The sequence below is a fragment of the Tauraco erythrolophus genome, chromosome 11 (genome assembly GCF_009769465.1).
Source record: "Tauraco erythrolophus isolate bTauEry1 chromosome 11, bTauEry1.pri, whole genome shotgun sequence".
NCBI classification, from domain to species: domain Eukaryota; kingdom Metazoa; phylum Chordata; class Aves; order Musophagiformes; family Musophagidae; genus Tauraco; species Tauraco erythrolophus.
In genome coordinates, this window is record NC_141475.1 from 18,928,992 (window position 1) to 18,949,223 (window position 20,232).

Sequence of the window (20,232 nt, forward strand, 5' to 3'; positions counted from 1 at the left end):
CGGGGATACAGCTGTCCGCAAGCCCTAGGCCCCGCCGCAGCCTCCTGCTCCACAGCTCGTCAGGGTGGCTCCCAGGAGGCACTGGTGTAAACAAGGAGGCACTGGTGTAAACGCAAGCAGCCTGAATAGAGCAGGATCTGTGAGACAAGGCCACACAAACCAGTCTTTCCAGGTGTCTCCTTTTGCTGGTTTATGGCAGTGCACCCTTTGTCCTCAGTACTTCTAGACAAGAGACTGGAAACTATCTGGGAGAAGGGGGGAGATCAACTGCTCAAGGAACTGACTGGGGAGGTACAGAAACTGAAGAGGGACAATATGGACCTTGACATAGATATAAATAGGAGCTGTCAGAGATATGCATATCAAACTCATCCTCTAACATACACAGTTTCCAGGCAGACTCACACAAACTTGTCACATTGATCAAATTTTTCAAGAGCTCCAGGGAAGAAACAGATGCTTTAGCAAATTTTGCATTGCAGGATAACATTTGTTTTAAAATTACGTGTGTGGAGGAGGGAAGGGAAGATGGCTGTTGCAGCGCAGATGTGAGAAGCCTTTCCCTTCCTGAAGGTTGGACAGACTTTCCATGTCCCACTGAAAGGGCAAGAGGGAGGAGAAAGATGGGAATGTGTGCACAGGGTCTGTTTACACAGGCATGGCCTTACAGCTTTCAAAACTTACCACCAACTTGGGAGCATGGGAAGACAGAGAGTAAGGCAGCCTGCTCATCCTTCTAGACTTGTTCTAAACCACATAACATCTACCACTTATTCTGAGATTAAGTGGAAGGGGAGAAGATGGAAAGCATCATCCTTGGAGGGCCCCATATGCCACCTCCACATCCTGGCAGAGAGCTGGTAGGTGGAGATCTCTCCCCAGCTAGCAAACCAAGGGAGACGGGGGCTGCAGGCAGGCAAGTCAGAGAGAGAAAACGAGAAGCATCATGGCAAGAAGAACCTGCAGCGGGGCTGGGCGCTTCATGTGGTGCTGGCTGGAAAACTCAAAGTCCCCAGCCAACACAACCTGCAGGATGGAACTGCCCCAACTGTAATTTAAAATGTCCAAAAAAAATCCACCATTTTTTGATGCATCTTCCCACAGAAAAACATATAAACTAGCCAGGGTGAAGCTATTTGCATAGAAAGCAGTGTGCAATCTATCAAATGCCATGTACGAGAGAAAAATAACAAATGAGACAATCTGAGCATCTCACTGACAAATTCATTTATCTGCACAACACCCTGCGATGCAAACGCTCTTGACTATTAGCTGTACAGTAATTCAGTAAATTGGGTACTTGATTATCAAAAACCTGTAGTACCTTTAAAAAATGATCCCTTCAGAAGTATTTACTTGCTCTTTGTTCACTACCAATATCAGTGGAAGTTATGAGCTCACGGATCTGGCCATAGGCTGTGTAGTGCCAAACTGAGCAGTAGACAAGTTCCTCTGAACTGGAGATGAAACACTAACCAGAACAGCAAACCCAGCACTGCACAGGAACTGATCCAGCCTCCCAAGTCCTCTAAGTAATGGACTATCTTCCTTTTTCCTTGCAATGCCTTGCCTTGCCTTACCTTCCCATCCCTCTTCCTTTATCAATTTTTGGAGTACTCTGAAATCACATTTGCCATTTTCAAAAGTGTTATATTAGAACTGAAGTTCAAAGAGTGTGTTTAGCCTCATAGTTTAATTATTATCCTTACTAGAAATACATAGTTATAGAGTGATAGTGACCTACTATTTCTGGACAAAACACTACTGGGGACTACTGACCTCTGTTGCTTCTCCCTATAAAGATTTATCTATCAATACAGTCCAAGAGAGATGATACGAGGTACACTGCTGGGCTGAACAATGCGAGGTATGTTAACATTTCGGGTGTTAGACTTCTATAAAGTGCTATCAGACTTTATTCTGTATTGATGTTCCAATGTAAGAGTAAATCCATGCAGGACAGCCTGTGCCATGCTTTGCATTCTGACTGTCAAACTGAAGAATAAATAAAAAGCTCAAGACTGGATCCCTGCTGATGAGAGTGTGCAGGTCAGCAATGCATGCCACAGTTCCTAGAAAATGTCTTGTATTTAAACAATCTGGACATTGCTCACCCATGTAAATTCCATATCAAAGGAATAAAGGTTTAGTGTCAGTGTAGCTAAAGGCTTTCTGGCCTAGACAGACGCGTGTGCAGTTTCAGGACATGCTTTTCCAACTTCTGCAAATAAAAAAATGGAATCAACCTGCTATTCAGAGTGTATACACGGAGATAAAATATGTGGATCCAGACATGTTTTAAGGGATCAGAATACTCTAGCCAGTTTGTAAGTTTTTTCATGGGAACTAAGCTTTATTAAAAGGGATGAACAAACCATCAAATCTTAGAAGTGCACACGCACAATCCTCTCTTATTGGAAAAAAACCACTTCATGTTCAAGATATTCATTCTTTAAAAAAAAATAAATGTCTAAAAAGAATCAGGCATCTGAAATAGAATTCATAAGTCAAAATGGAGATCATTTATAAAACTTAACTGTAATGGAATTAAAAAAAAAAGGCAAAACCCATCACAAGTGATTTTTTGGCAAGGGAATACCTGACAAAGCAGCAGCTGCACTGCTTACCTAGTTAGCAGCTTATCACACTATTTCTGTCATCTTGGATAGAAAGGCTGGTATTAGGACGTACCCCAGAGTGAAGAAAATGGAGATCTTGAACCAAACCCACACACTGTTATCTTCTAATGTGTTTAATTGGTTTAAGATTCTTCCAACCCAGCATGAGAGATATTGTTACTAAAAATAAAAAGTGCTCCATCTCCCGAGCACCAGTGGAGACCTGCAGGCAGGATGAAGAGGGCATTTTAAGTATTATTGAAAAGGAGAAAGTAAATTAATATAGGTTTAACACAATTACTCTTTTTGAAGAGGCTCATGTCAAGCCACCTGGCAGGGGTAGCTAAGGAGAGCAAGTAGAGAGCCAGGCATTTACAGCTTTGTGAAGTTAATATATATGAAAAAAAAAAACCCAATAGTATATTCCTAATTCAGCTTCTCATTCTAAAATCACAAGAACACTCTTAAACCATTAAATTTTCATTCTCCTGGATTTTGTTGTGTGTTTTTTTTTGTAGGAAACAATGTCTGATTTAAGACTCCATAGATCAAATACTCTTCAATCCTGAAGGCAAGGAAGGATTAGGTAGAAGAGCTGAAGGAAGGGTGTACTGTTGATCTATTTATATTCCACCACCTATTGGGTCAGCAAAGTCTTACATAAAAGCTTTGTAGTAGCTGGAATTTGACTTGCTTTATATACATGACATGAATTACGTTCCTCACAGACCTACTTTGCTCAGCCTGATGAAGGGAAATGGTTTGTGCATTTCTAAATCCAAGTTTTGTTGTCTTGATCTGTCTGATCTCAGAAAAGAAATTCTTTCTTTTTTGTATCTCTCATAGACATCACTTCTTTCAAAGTGATACACATACTTCTCTTTAAGTGCTTCAGCATTGCAAAAGATTCCCATGTATTACCACACTAGTAATTAAAAATAACCTTGAAGGAAGAGAACAAGTACAAACAAAATTAATCATTAAAGTAGTATGGAGTTAAAAGAAGTTCTGCACCAATCTCCCTGACTATTATTTGTATATCATAATGTTTAGCACTTTTTTAAAATCTCAAAGGCTGCAGCAAACAGTAGGTGTCATTTCTTCTATTAAAATGGTCCATTTTTCATTTTATTTCTTGCTGTCTACACCATCCTAAAACCTCAGGAACTGCTGCACTCTTATCTTCCATAATAAGGCAAGCCTAATGTTCATAACTACTCCTGGAAGGGAAAGTCTTTCATCATCTTTGCCAGATTTTTTGTTTGTTTTGTTTTGTTTTGTTTTGTTTGTACATGAAATGCAACATTAAGAACAGTTCGCTACATGCCAGGAGCAAACAGGATCTCAACAATTACGTGTCAAGAAGAACTGTCCTATGGGACAAATGACAGAGAGAAGGTGGAGAAGGTGGAGCTGAAAGCCCTGAACAATTCAGACTTACATCCCTGTTGCAGACCCAGAAAAGCTTCTGATCTGGATTGCCCAACTTTCACTCCTGCTTTTACGTTGTGTGTCGTGAAAAGCAGACACAACCAGGCACTCATGACATGGGCCAATGTGTTACTTCAAAGAATGTTACAGGTAACTAAAGATCCACCTTTAGGGATTATATTTTATCAGTCATCTTTTCCAAGAAGAATATTTGCATATCAGTTGTTTTAATCCAGTCTGAGGAGCAAGGACCAAAATAACTGATGCAAAATAACTACCAAACTATGGGATTATGAAGTAGACCACCCAAACAGCCTTATGCTACTCCACTCATGCCATTTGTCCTCTAATCTTTACAGTCTCTAATCTCACTTTTTATTACAACTCCCAAATCCCTCTTCCACAGAACTCTTAATCGTGTGCTTAAATTTAAGCATATGCACAGACATCGTGCTGAATCAGGTCCTTGAGTTCACTCTGCGCTCAGGAGAAATGCTGCTGTCTTTGGTGTTTAATAAACCACAAGTATACATGTTGGCAGTGTGCTAAGAGAAAAGGAGACTTTCCTCCTAGCCTAAGGCTGAAATTCAGTGCAAAATCACACCTAAAGGAACGGAATGAGCGTACATCCACTCTGTCTAGTAACAGAAGCATCAAAACAAACACACAAACTGGAAGCTATTTCTCAAACATTACTGGAGCCTTTGGGTACAGCACTGTCAACTTCTCCTGCTTTCAGAGAGCAGCACACTCTCTTGGGTTCCAGATTAGTCAGAAAGCATGCTATGACAGCTCTTACAGAGGCAGGTATTTTTTAAAACTCTGCTATTATAAACCAACTTTCCTGGAGTGACGCACAAGATATGGGTTACTGTGCTTCTCCAAACGACGGGAGGTGCCGAGGACTGGAAAGGTGCTCTATTAAATCCTCAAACGGAAGGAAGCCAATTATCCCTTCAAAGCACTCCTGACACTCCTGTACTCACTGTAAAAGAGCCAGCTTTTAAACTCCTCTGCACAGAACAAATTGCTGTGCAAGAGAAGCCAGGGAGATCCACAGATTAATGTGAACCACACGACAAAATGCAGCAAAAGTCCTCAGCAACCAACAAAGTCATTTCACAGCAAATTATGTAATCAGAGGGATATATTTAACAGCTATTGCATCATAGCAAAAAATATCAACACAGTATCATGTACTTGTATACCTTGTACCTCCTTTTTACTTTCTGTCTCTCATCTTTGCTTGCAGATGACGCCTATATGGATCTTATATCACCACAATGTATTTTCGTCTAACATCCATCAGACAGCCCTGTTCTTGGCCCATACTTGGAAAGACAGTCACACATGTTACTGTCATTAAGTCAACCTTACCTTAATTGTAACAGACAATTATGCTAATAGGGCAGAAGTTAATAGTGCTACATCATATTAAGTAGACCTCAGATCGTTTCTGCTATGCAGTAAGGTCGGTCCTGTTCTTAAGCTACAGTATTCATTGCCATGAGTCACATTCTCCCTGCACCTTGGGTAACCGTTTTGAATACGAGCTATGTTCCCACCATGAGAGTATTTCCTGCTTGAACCTCTGAAGATATATTATTTTAGCAAGGCTCACGTTGAGGCACACTATAAAAGTCTACCACAAAAATGCAGCATAAGCCAATTGATAGTCAGATCAGCTGCAAAGAGATGCTAATCAAACTAGAGAAATGCAGAAGTCGTTTTAACTCGGGATACTTTGGAAATGCAGGAAAACAATGTCCAACGTTTGCTAATAAAAATTTTATGCAGACTATCCAGTTTAACATCTGTGCCTTTCAAACAGTTTAGGTTGAATAACACAATTATTACTCACTATTATCATCAACATTAACACACATGTCTACTCCAGAGCAGCCTAGAGATGTCATGTAGCACAGTAAGGCACAGAGTTTGCTTTCAGTTAGTTCACATTTAGTTTTCACTCTTGTCAATTTACTGTCTGAAAATATTCAGTGAAATCTCTCCAATTCTTAAATATTTAAATTTGAATTGGTGACACCTGTAGTAGGCTTAAGAAAAGCAGGTACTTGTACAGAAACAATGAAGATCGAGAGCACCTACATTCTGGAAAGGGAAGTCCCAGCATGGGCAGACGGAGTGGGAGAACGTGTTTTGTTCCTTCAGTAATACAATACACAGCAATATTGTAAACTAAGTCAAGCTTCCATTTCACTGGCTTTTCCTTTCTTCCTCAAACCAAAGGAGCAAGAAACAAATGGATGTGCATTTTGAAGGAAAGTTACAGACATACTGAGATGAAGCTAAGGGTCATCAGGAGGGAAAAATGTAAAAAAGAATAAATTACAGTGGTTTACAAACAGCTGAACTAGGGACAGATGTAGACACTATTGTTTCAAGAGTTACCTCTCTGTCCAGATGAGTCTAGTCATGTAGAAGCTCGACTCCCTTACAAATTCCAGCAATTTTTGTCAATGCTGAGCAATAGGAACCAATGTAGGCATTTGCAAGCAACCTTTGATCTCTTCAGACAAAGGCAACAATATGTGATATTCCCCAGCAGCTCCTACCTGCAGCAGATGGGAAGACTGCCTCGTTACCCCGACGTGCCAGCAAAGGCCACACAGACAACGCTTCTTGAGCACGTGCTAGGCGCTTCTCTAGGAACTAAGCTGACCTAAAAAGACGAACCACTTCTAAGCTCTGAAAGAAAACACCTAAGATTTGAGATCCCTAACAATGAAAGTCAAAGCAAAAACCGGAATGCACTTGTGGTACAACACAATACAATGTTGTTTGAAGTGGGAATAAGCTCCAGATCAAACCTACACACAGAGATCACCAGGTTACAGGGCAGGTTCTCCTGTCAGAGGGAACAAGCCGCTATCTGTGTCAGATCTGTGGAAGCGCTTTGTTTGCTACTATTAGAAATGTGTTTTTTTCCTCTAGAAACAGATGTTAAAATGGTTCCTAGAACCAGATAACAGTGCCAAAATAAAAGCAAGCTGAAGCAATGTAGCGGTTTTATGCTGCTTTCTGCTGCCTATGTTTTTTAGGCTTTTCTTTGCCTACCCTGAATAGACTTGACAGAATTCCTTTATACCAATGCCTCAGCAGGAAAAACAACATGTGATCACATCTGGAGATTGCTTTACATCCTAGGTAGAAAAACAATCAATAACTTAGAAAAACTCATCATTGCTTGCAGGACCATCTCAGAAGCATGAATTGCACAAAGAAAATTAATTTCTCTTTTTCAGTGCAATAACACTCAACTTCTCCCCACCTTCCCTGCATTTTAAATGGATCTCAAAAATTAGCATGTTAGAAAAGCTTGAGCTCATGCTACGAACCCTTTGAATATTAACATAATTAATGTCATCAGTAATACTCCGAGTTTGTAGAAACAGCAGGTGAATCAATGGGAATGATGCATTCATCCAAGAAAAGAACGTGACCTTTAAAATCCATGGGGCTTTATCAAAACGCAATTTTAAAGTGGGTTGCTTGTAGCTCAGTGGAAAGAACAAAACTGAAAGTAACTAAGGAGAAAGCTATAATAGAGACACCACAAACACAAGGGAAACTAAAAATACAACTGGAACATAAAACACTGAGACCTCTTTACAGAAGATGCCCCACCTACATCAAAAGGTGAGACAGCTCATAGGACAGCTTGAGAAGCCACTCCAAGGAATGCTGTGACGAAGGAGAGGCAATTAAAAGAAGAATATTCCCGCAATTCAAATCTGGCTGGAGAGAGATTTTTTATCCAGAACACTTAAAATTAAGTTGTATGCTTTAAACCCCAAAACACTTTGGAATAAGTTTGCCCACTTTTTCGTTTTAGTACATCAAACAATTTTCGTTTCTGCAAGTGAACACTGAAAGTGATTCAGCGCTTGAAACAACTTCATTTCGTCTTAACTACTTCAGAACATTCAGTCATTTCAACACAGCTGAACTATTATGATAATATTTCAAAGTTCTCAGCAATAAGTGAACTAGAGGGAGTTTCATGGAAATAATGTATCAAGGGGTTCTGGTGAACAACTTCATTTTCATAGATGAGGTTGTAACCAGAAGCCCTCGGAGGAATTTACCTCCCTGTAAATCATTATGGCCTATTTTTCTTTACCAAGCTGAAACACAGGATGTCACGACAGTCATGCAACAAAATTAACTTTAATGGAATGAGGCATTCTGAACCTTGATATGCCTCTTTATTTCATACTATTATTCAATTGTTTTAAAATATGCATTATATTGGCTTGCTTATAAAAGAAAGCTTGGCTTGATTTCATGTCACTTTTGCAACACTGGAGAAGTGGATTTTTCTTCCATGTTTTAAAGGATCTTCACACTTCCCCATACTGACAGGGCACGGACCTGAGCAGAGGGACAAAGACTCCTTTGATCAAATTTTTAAATGGGATAAACATGGCTGCTTAGCTGGTGTTTTCATAGAGTTTCACTTGAATGACCTGTAGCCTTGTGTGAAGTGTGGAAAAAAAACCCTAAAAGGCTTTAAAAAGGCAGCACCGTTTGTGGCCAGTCGACGCCTTTGTTCCTTGAAGGCCTCTGCAATGATTCTCTATTGAGAGAAGGGATGTTCATTGAAAATGGCATAGCTGAGCATCAGCAGGTTCCCCTGCTGTTCGGTTTATCTATCCTCTGAACTCCAAGCAACATCTCAGTCTGAAAGTGTCCCCCTGGTAAAATAAGCAACTGGCAAAATGCAAAAGCCTAGATGACTTCCAACTGCCAGTGCTTATGTTGTGACTACGTGCTTTTCCCCCATTAATGTTTAATTTCTCTTTTTTCTCCTTCACCTCATGTCTCTTCTTACAGAGAAGCACCAGCTAGCACACCAGCCTATTGAGCTCCAAAGACTACTTCCAATAATCCACAGATTTATTCGATTCATGTATTTTAGAAGAATATGTAACCTACCAGAGGTATTAATACATCCTATACTTCTAAGAACAGATCTGCAGATGGGAAATTGATGGGAGTTGGGGCTTTGGCACGAACTCATTCACTGCACTACCAGTTTGCACAGCTTCATGCTGTCACTGTCATCTACCTTGGGCTACCCCTCCACAGACGGGAGACGAATCCTGTAATTTAACTAGAAAGACAGGATGTCCCACTGAATAGGCAGCACACTATGGCTCAGCCACTAATAACTCCTAGTACTATACTGTGCTTCAAAACCTTCAAATAATGTTCTCAAACTAGTTTTTTAATAACTGCCTATTGTAGAGACTATGGGAAATAAGCATGAAGACTTGCCCATAGCAACGAGTCAGTAAGAGAAGAGGAAAGAGATGTCAGGAGGTGTTTGGCTTCAAGTCTGGTGCTTCAACAGACAATACTGCCTCTCTCTTTAGGCTGCCAGGGACTGTGCACTCTGGCTAATGGAAGCTCTTACTCTAACTTGGAGTGACTGTGCCGTAGCACAGATTGCTGCAATCATGCTACGGAGTGGGTGCCAGTAGTTCCCTTCACTCCGTGTTTTTCTTGCTTTTGGTGGTTTCTCATTCACCCTAACTAGAAAGCAGGGTGGTTCTGAATCACTGCCAAGCATTACTAATGGAAGTGGGGGGCAGGAAGGAAATAAAGATGACTGCTTGCAGAATTATAAGTACTTTTTAGTGTCTAAAATGGCATATTAAAGCAGGACGAAAAATAGATGTAATAGCTCTGACAATAGAAGCAAAATGCTTCTAGCTAGAAAAATGAGTAAATGTCTGAAACTTATCAATAATGTTCTTGTTCATTAAGACAACTTAAAAACACCACATATATAAAATAGGAGAGTCATGGGGAAAATACTGTATTCGTTCCCTTCTTGGTTCATTTTAATTCAAACTGAGTTCCTGCGAAATGCTTAATTTCCTTTTCTTTTTCCTTTTAACTTTGGACACTCTAGCATATTTTGAGCTCAGACAGTGCTTCAACAAAGTCCACATACGGTCATGCTTAATATCACAGGTTGTTTGTTTCTTTGTTCATTTAAGACAAGCACTCAGCTACGTTAAAATATCTCCCCCACTCTCAAAATTAGAGATGCCCCTGACACTTGGTTTCTAATATCCTTTAATATACAAGGTTTCCTTCCACAAAATTTCATTAGGTGTAAAAGGGAGCCCAATGAACGAGCGGAAACACAGCACTTTTTCATGTATTCAAATTGTCCTCAGAATTGCCAGCTCCGGGAACTGCAGCAATAATTTTGTAAAATGTAGTCAGCAGTTCATCTGAAAGGACAAAGTCTTAGGACAAATGCTACGGCTGTTCATTGCTGGCAGGGATAGGCAGGCACCATTTTGTACAAAGTGACCATCCATTTTTTACAGAATGACATTCTTAAAAGCTGAACCACTATAAATACAATTTGCTTAAGTAAGTCCAAACAGCCCGGTACCACCTTCATTCCATCAGCACTCTCAGAGTCAGCCCCTTCAACACAGGCAGTCAGTGGGCGAGCCATTAGCCTAAATTTCAGAGAAAATGCCAAATCTTGAAGCTGTTTGGTTAAAATACTAAAAATAAACTCTTGGTGTTAGGCATAGTTGTGCCTCCAAAACTAATGCCACCCAATCAGCTCCAGTACAAGGAACCACAAATGGACTTGTAACACTGGGATGTTCCCTTACACTGTATTATAATGGAACTGTATTTTTGGGTTAGCTGTTTCCATATCCATTGAAGCTTCACAGAGTTGGATTGCAAGCAAGCAGCCACTATCGGGAAGTATCTACTCTGTTGCATCTTGCTTTGTTTCCTTTTTCCATTACATTCTTTCAGGATCTGTTGGAATCAGAGCAGAACAAGGTCTGAGCACAGTCCTGGAATAAAAAAAAACTTCTGGAAAAAAGCAGTAAGTTCCAGCAGCAAGGTTTTCCTAACTGAACTTTGCTTGAAAAAGTTTCCAGTAGTTCCAGCCTCACCAGATCCAGTTGAGAATGGGCAACGACTGCTTTTTCACCCATTCTTGTACTGGTTTTATGTAATCTATTAACACATATAGTTTAACAGTTTAGTGGGAAATCTTTCAAATCTTAGAAATCTGCCTGTAGTTGACCTCCTAAACGTAGGGCTGCCATTTTTCCTTTCACAAAATCCCATGCAGAAACATGTATATTTGTTTTGAGGGATCTCCTCGATTTGTGATGGGTGTCTCAACATTTGCCAGCCCTGTCTGATCAGATTGCTCACACAGGCTGATGATAAGAAGAAACAGCAAATCTGTTAGCAAAGATGCACACTGTGACTATACAGCTGGCACTCGGACAGAGATCATCGGCCCGAATGGCTCCAGCAGCTCCTACCCACAACGACTTGGGTGTTTCAGCACGGCACACTGTTTCAGCACCGCAGCCCAGGAATGCAGGCTAATGAGAACAAGATGGGCTTGCACACAGCCAGCCCAGATATAGCAGACCTTGAAGTGCTCAAGCTCCCCACCGAACCTCACCTATGAAATTTTGAGCCTATTCACACTTCGGGAGTCACTGCTCTTGTTTGCTCTCTCTACTAGAGGAATAACTTCTTGTAAAAAATACTGGCTACTTTGTTGCAGAAATAGGTAAAACAGCATTTCAGAAAAAGATGCAAATGCACCTAAAAAAGCCTCAGGTGAGCTAGCTACATACTTTGCAAAATGGTAACTGAGTCTTATGAAAGTTAGATGAGAAAAACCAACAGGGAAGCCACTTTGTGTGGAGTGCATTCTAGTTCAACCAAGATGAGCTGCTTGGCTTCCTAACACTTGTTCTATTTATTCCTCTACTACAATCTTCTCAGGGTGACGTCTTTAACGAGGAGATCACAACATCCTCTATACTGGCTAGGGAGATTAAGCAACACACACACACTCACCGAGAAAGCAAGAGTCTTTGAGATTTAACTCAAAATCTGTGCTGGTTTGCCATAAAGATTTGATGTTTAAATAACTGCATAATGTTAATCTTCCAGTAATATTAGACTGTTGTTATGTAGAGGTATTACAGGATAAAACCAAATCGTTTCCTTTTGAAAATATACTTCTTTATCATTATATAAAAGATGTCTGCTGATTTTCCCTAGGGTATCTCATGTTCCTGGGAGATCTGAATTTAATGGTGGATTTGCCCATGCCTAGCTGGCACTTAGACCACAAGCTAGGGAACAAGGGGTTTGGTTTTCATTTTCATAAAGCTCAATATAACACACTATTCCCTGCTGGAATGTCAACAGATACACAATCAAAGCAAGGCCCATCTATTTTTGAACTGACCAGTAACAGATTTTGTAGTATTCCTTTACAAGATTCATTGGTATAACAAAGATCCCAAGAACATAATGGAAGTAATTAACCTCGCATTTCACATTCATAAGAGACTGCTTTGGGGTGAGGAGCGGGAAGAGAGAAAAGAAGATCAGAGTTGAAACAGAAAGAGAATTTAGCCCTTGTCAGTAGTCTGGTCATACTACAAAGCAAGTACACACAGCAACAATAAATTAGTTTTTTTTTTAAAACAGAAAACCTAACCAATGATCTTAGCTAGAACTGCATAGCTGAATGCTCAGATACATGGCATCTAAACAGACTTTCATTCAAATAAGTCTGCTTTAATTGCTTCGTTTCTATCTTTTTTTATTCTAAGACAAACAAAGACGCCACTGACGATGCTTCTCCTCTGATAAGGCGATCAGAACACGAGCCTGCAATTACAGTAATATTTTGCATAGAGGCTTCCCTTATATTTATTAATCCAAGAGAGCTCTAATTTCAAAAAGCACTATTTTATTATGCTGCCATCCTCAACAGCGCAAAAATTCTTCTGGATTCTTTCTGCCTGTACTCCAATCTGTGCAAATGGGCTTCCTCTCTTTAAAGAACCCTTATTTATTCCTTTTCCAAGGATAAAAAAGGCATGGTATGGTAGCATCACTGAGTGTCTACAACATCTGGTTCTTCATACTGCCATTCCTTTGGACTGCTGCCCATGTCAGAGATCAGCACAATGCAGTTCACACGTACAGGATGCACGTACTACCTAGACATCTACGTTTGTAAAGCCTCCTATTAATCATTCCTGTACCATCATAAATTAGCATTAAGTACGTGATTAGAGTGTTCACAAAGGAAACAGTCCTGCTAGCTTGGTTACCTCTCCCAAATGGATACTGTTTACTCAAGAATTTTACTGTAATCTCTGTTGGCAAAAAGTATTCCACACAGAGCAAATATATATTCCATCTTTTAGCAGAATCTTTTTTCTCAGTCTTCATTAAAAAACCCACAAAACCAAAAACTTGTAGCAGCTGCAGACTCACAAATTCTGCAAAATAAGTGGGGGGATACATGAGTCCTCCTAGACTGAGCCGTATGCCCCTTAAATACCCCTTGAAGAAATACTACTCTGTGGAGAACTATTGGTAAGAGAAGGAAGGTGCCTTCCATGAAAATGTTCTCACACAGATGCACGTACTAAGAGAAGAGAGAAGAAACAGGTTATTTACCCCAGAAGCAGCTGTCTCCCTCCTCTTTACCCAAGTACTCCTATTGATATAGAGCAGAGAAGACAGGAACACAATAACATGTGAGATAGTGGAAATCCAGATAGGAAAATCAGCAGTTGTCTGCAAGTTTAGTCCTAGTATTCTTTTCAGTTGAACTAAACAATTTGGCCATTCAAACTCTAAATCATTAAAAAGAACTAATTTCAAGACAAAATATCTCTACAATCCTACTCCAGTTCAATAATTAAAAAGGTGCAGCAAGTATGTCAAGTGACAGACTCACATAATTTGTTGACATACTTACACATTGAACATGTCCTAAAGGAGACAGCTCTTGAAAACAGAAGACTTTTTTTTTAACCCTAGTTGAGTTAGCTACACTTTAAGTCTGCAACCTCTTAGTTTCCAGGATAACTGTTATCTAGTGTTAGCTATAAATTTCAGATTAAATTTTATACTTAAATCTTTATTCAAGGTATCAGCGGGCACATTGCTCCTGTTAAATTTTTCATGTAACACAATAAATTGACTCACCCCATTAAAATGATAAGAAAAGGATTCTACTTGTTAGAGCTATAACTAAAACAATAAAGCCTTAACAAGAAGCAATGCTTCCAGCTATGAAGAAAAATAACCCATCTTGAAAGCAATCTCAGAAGCCTCTTGCAGAACTCATGAGATTCCAGAGTTCCTTAAATGTAGATACTAGAATTCCACAGCTTCAACAGCAAGATTATTCTATGCCACCCGTTATAAGTAAAGCTGTCTTCGGTCTCCCTCTCTGGACTAAAATTAAAGCACTTCTTCAGATCTACAAGAAAAACTAGATCACATTTGCACATCTACAAAGACTATTGGGATACCTTTTCTTCTAAAGTTCAGCACTATGTCCACACACATTTGTAGAGCTGACAAAAACTACTCTACAAAATAAATAATATAAACTTACTGGCAAAGCAACTAATCAATGTAGCTGAACACTAATTTCTTCTCTCAGTAGCAAGCAGCATGAAGAAATTTGAACCCAGGGCAGTGAATACAGAAGCTCAGAGATCAATTGTATGGGATCAGGCCTGTTAAGGCCTCCCTGGGACTTACAAGAACATTTACTCTGCTGGGTCAATCTTCCTTGATTCAGACACTGATTAGATCCCAACAGAAAGAGATGAGAAAGTGATAACCACTTGCTTCTGCACAGTAAATCACTCAACACCTCTTTGGATTTTCTTTGGACGCAACAAGGTCTTTTAGCTCAGTGGCTTATCTGTAAAAGATGGCACTGATGATGTAGGTTTGAAGAACTACTTTTATATGTCCTAAGACCTCTGATAAGCAGGTTTGCATTCGCTTTCTCTTTTAAAGGGTACTAGATGGACCTGCTAATGAATGTGGCATACATACAGTTTTGTGTCTTGAAACACACTTGTCTCTTCTTTACATAGTGTGTGGGAAAGGTGAGGTCTGTGGGTACTTCCTACATAGAACAAAAGGTCTACAACCTTGCTCTGACTTCCAAAAGACCCAGAATCCCTGGACTTAGATTCCTAGATATTTCAAAATATCCACCTTGGCAAGGAGAACCCCACATCAAAACTGTGCTATCAGTGGACAGTAAGATATCAGGAGAAAAAAGGAGCAAATCAGAATTTGTGTATATGACATAACAAGTCAACATCTAGAGGTCCTTGAATGTCAAATCTAGCAACTGGGAGGGACTACCATTTTTTTTTAATCTTCTACAGCAGAAAGACTGGCCAGGGCAGAGCCTAGGAGTACCTACCTTTTTTTTTTTACATGTGAAGATTTCTTACTTCTGGTCAACTGCCCAAACTCTGGAGAAGGCTACAAGCACCCTGCATTATTACTGGGGAGAGATCCTGCTCTGACCTGGCCCTTAAAACACTCCTCCACACACAGGAGGGTAAATATCCTTAACTCTGGATATCCAAGCTACAGCAGCTACAACAAAAGTCTTCAAAAGCCATAAGTTTAAAAAACTCTCAGGTAGTAGTTTGTTATCCTCCAGCATTCTTATATAATTGGTGAATGTTTGGTACAAGAAAGTAGGCATCTTTCGTATCAAGAGCTGTTCACCCATCACTTTTGCATGAGGGACAGATAGTTGTCCCCAGAGAGAAAGTCCTGCCCTTGACTTTTTATATTTCTGATAAAGTCAATGTTGCTTCGCCTTTTGCTCTTCCAGAGAATCAGGAAAGAGTAGAAATAAAACTGTCCTCAAGAGTATACTTTAACTTGTGCTGCTGAGAACAGAAACTAGGCCAGGGGAGATCTGAGAGTTACAGTTAAGTGATGTATCCACCTACACAGAACAAAGCAAAAAATCACCATTGAGCAAGACTGTTTGTAAAAACTCCTTTTAGGGAAAATCTGTAGCTCGGTCTTCACAGAGACATGTCTTGATTTCAGAGAGGTCTGTAAAAGAGAAAGAATTATTTGTGCAAAGGACTTCAGGGCCTCAGGGATTTTTATTTGGCCACCTTTAAACTATGTGTTAGCACTCCAAATCCCTATCAGATCAATAAACCCTGCAGTCATTATGTTTGATAGCTCCTACTTTCCAGGAAATGAGCTTGTGAGTTTTATTCTAATAGTTAACAGGCAGGTGTTCACACCACCAAAATCAACAGTAACGGGAGCACTTAAGAGATTCTTGTTGGCAGTTTCAGAGAAGGTACCAATAAAAGGTCAAGTACTGAATTTCTCTTGCATTCACATGCTGATTCTATCTAAACTCTCCTTGCTCTACTGAAAGAGAATTTCTTCCTCAATACTTTATCAACACAATGTTAATTTTTAAACGCTACCTTTCACTAGCAATTGAATTAATTAGGAGTTTGTCAATGCACAGGAGCCAATCCAGATTAAGGCATGGAGTGAATTTAGAGTTGAGCCAACTATCCCTTATTTAAGCCTTGCCTCAATGTTCTTACTCTGCGTCAAGAGAGTCCAATTCCAAAGCCTTGAAGTGTATTTCTGTGATTCAGAACTGGACACACTCATGCTGGGATAAAGATATGCACAGTGGAGAAATCAAACAGAAATAGTTAAGATAGAATAAATTTTAAGCATATAAACCCTATGGTTTTATCTAGATTAGAGCTTTTTGCAATGGCACAGCCACTTCTTCTTTGACATGGGGAGAGAAAAGAAGGCGCTGTTTTATCTCAGTGCATTTACATGGTGTAGCCACATCAGCTCAAAAACTCCTGGCACCACAAGCTCCATATTGCCCAAGCCAGTTGGCATAAAGATGGTGTGTTTTCCCTCAGGGTGGGATTACTGCTCTGTATGCTATTCAGGAAAACAGGCCAGACAACTGAACTTCCTTTTCCAGGTGCGCTCGTATGCCCTCTCTCATAAGTAACGCTAAAAGACAACAAAAATGAATGAAATCCTGAAAAGACACTCTTCACATAGCTTTCAAAGCAAATGCCAATTGCAGCCTTCAGGGAAAAGGTGAAACAAGGGCTGTCGCTGCAGTACATCTGTTAATTAGTCTATAAGGATTTGTGTTTATGACAAGAGTGAAAACTAACTATTGCAGCAGAAGTAACACCAGCTGAAGGCAGTTCTGCTGGTTTGTTCAATCTCGTAGCAACGCTCAGCACATCCCCACTGGCACGAATGTGACAGTGGAGTTGGTGGGGCACAAGTCACTCAGCGCAACCAAAGGCAGTTTACTCGAAAGACTTCAGGCTCTTTCCAACCTCCACATCTTTAGCACTGCCCTGCAGTATCTCACACACAGCGTATCATTTGCTGTTTCAATCCTGCGTTGTTCTGTAACCAGGGATACATCTAGAGATCACTACGGGTTCTCTGGGAAAGCAACTCAGTATCCTTGAAGTGTAATTAAAGAATCATGAAGGGATTTATCTTATCGAGACTTTACAGTAAAACAGTGTTTAGCCCGGGCACTAACACTCTTCACCTAATAAACAAAATAAAAATTCAAATCAGCCAGAGCAACAGCAATGACAAGCACTTTCATAAAGCCCACGATGACAAATGTCAATCTCCTGTTTGCTGACACAGCACAGCAGGGGAACAAGCCACCCTTTTCCTGGCAGTAGCTTAAACGGTTCCTTGGATATCCAATCCATGTGGACAGCATTGGTTCAAATTTCACTGGAGCTACAGATACTTTGTTGGATTTTCTTTAAGTTGGGTTATGCGTGCATGAGAAATGGGCATACTTCAGCCTCACAAACAATACAACCCTCACAGCCAGGGCTTCCATGACTGAACATGAAGAGCATCTTCACTGCCAGCTACCCTATTTTTCCAGGGATGAAGTGGCAAAAAACGATTATGAACACTCTCAACACAGCCAAGGGAGCAAGTAAGGATGTGATTAATTAGGTGAATGTGAGTGACCCTCTAAACTCACAGGATGAGACCACAGTGAGAATCAGCTGTAGTTCTCTAAGGGACCAGAGAAAAATAGGTCATGGATCTGAGCCACCAAGGTAGTTACATCTCTGGAGCGCTATGCAAGGCATTGGAAGAACCATTTTACAGTATCTTTTAAAAAGCTGTCTTTCCTCTGCTGACATGGCACTGCTATTTTTCAGAGCCAGGAACAATTTCCGCTGACATGATAGGAGGCTGCTATACAAACAAGAAGTTGACAACTCATTTTAGGATACATGGTATTAAAAACATAGGATATAAAAATGAATAGCTGCTACGTGGGACACCAATAAGTTATTTAACAAAGTGAAAGCAGTAAATTAGCTTAACAGCAGGACCACATGCTGCAATATACATCGAACAATTTTTGGTTTTCCACTTACAACTGACAGGACTAAGATTATTCAAGGAAAACAAGTTCATTATCTTGTCTCTTCTGAGGAAGAGAGGAAAACTTAGAGCATACAGACCAAGTGGAGAATCAAAACAAAATTGAAAATACATTCAGGAGGGAATGATTGGCAGTTGCATGAGAAACTAATCTTGTAAATGGACCAGAGGCTCCTGAAAGCAGAGCCAGAGAGGAGGAATATAGGAGGATTTACACAGATCGAGGCAGAACTCCCCCAAAAAACAAGGACTCCATATCAGAATTGCTGCGCTTTTTCAGGAGCCTACTAGAGTATAAGAAGTGCTTAAATCTGCAGCGTGGATTAGTGATTTGACCATTGAACCATCCCACCGTTTTCACAGTGTTAGACAGTATGGCAGTCTGAAAAGGGAGTAAGTTGTTTGGAAAAGCACTACAGCAACATGCTGAAATTGCAAGTAAAAAATTCTATTCCAAATGAGTTTAGAATAGGTAAAATACTAATATTTGGTTCTGAATGCTGTAGTTTAATCAGCCTCTACAGATATACTAATGTGACCTATAATGATGAGAACCCCTGAGCTTGTCACTAGGGGATCTCTCGAAGCTGGAGGGACTGTGGCCAAACCAACATTTCTCTGCTCTAACATGCACTGGAATTCACATGAAAAACATTATTGTGAGAATACAATACAGAAATCTCCACTGAACTGACAAAAAAGCCATAACCTCTATTACTTCCAAGCAGCTCCTATAGCTTTCTATAGTTACGTTTATACTAAGATATTAATTTTATTATTTTATCAAGCTTGTAGCTATATGTTAAATTTTCAGAGCATTTGAAATCTGTTTTTTGAGTTTTAATCAAAAACTATTAATATATTTTTCAGCTAAAGCAATGGAATATCTTATTTCTGCTGTGAAAATGAACAGTATGTATAAATAATACAATCACCTGTAGTTCACAAGTGGATTCTTTCAATTTAGTTATTAATAATAATGAAATAACAATTTGATTATTGAAAAGCTTCACTTACACATAGCTAATACAAATATTATGTTTTTAAAATATTACTTTGTTGTTTCAAAGTGTGTATCTTCATAAGCATTTATGTTAAGGTGAATGTCAATGCTGTGAAATTATACACACAAAGCTCAAAAAATGCCATAATTAGCATTCTCTGGACCCTTTACAGCTGTGCCTACACTAAAATAGAGTCTTTATTTATTTTGTATCTTTTTAAACATGCCTTTGCCTCATTCACTTACTATTTCAGAACTGGCAAAACTGGGACTTGTACAAACAATGTCACTAAGTAGGAAAATAAGGAACTACTGTGAAACAAATGCATGAGACTGTCATGAATGGTGGAATATTTTCACCTGGCCTCTGGCAGGGCTATATTTAAAGGAGGAAGAGAGCCTTGATGAGGGTAGTATGGCCAGAGGTTTTTGAGGAGCAGAGTCTTGTTCTGCAGCTCCCTGGTTAATGCCTCACCTCTACTTTGTGTGGATGAGGAGGAGGTCATGGTGGGGCTATGGTGAGAGAGGAGCTTTGATCTCCTCCTTTGAGGAAGAGACCAGAGCCTTGAAGAGGTAAGCTTACAACTTCAGCTTTCCTTGTTTTCCTTTGTTTTTATTTTGCAACTAGTACTTCAGGCTACTTTAAAATACACTTACAATTTTTTGTTGTTGTTTAAAACTCTTAAGAAGCTTATTCTAATGGTAGAATGGGAGATGCTTGTAGGACCAGGGAACTGCTTTTTCTTTCTTTTTAAGAAACTAAATGCTTCTCTGCAGAAGCTAAGATTAAGGTCAGTGTTATACTAATATAATGCACCTCCCTTTGAAAGAATTACA

The 20,232-nt window shown here is 39.7% G+C and overlaps 1 protein-coding gene across 1 annotated transcript in view; it reads right to left on the reverse strand.

Moving 5' to 3' along the window:
- Nucleotides 1–20,232, reverse strand: part of PDE6D (phosphodiesterase 6D) — a 39,239-nt gene that overhangs the window by 9,742 nt on the left and 9,265 nt on the right. The gene's annotated exons all lie outside the window — the stretch shown is intronic.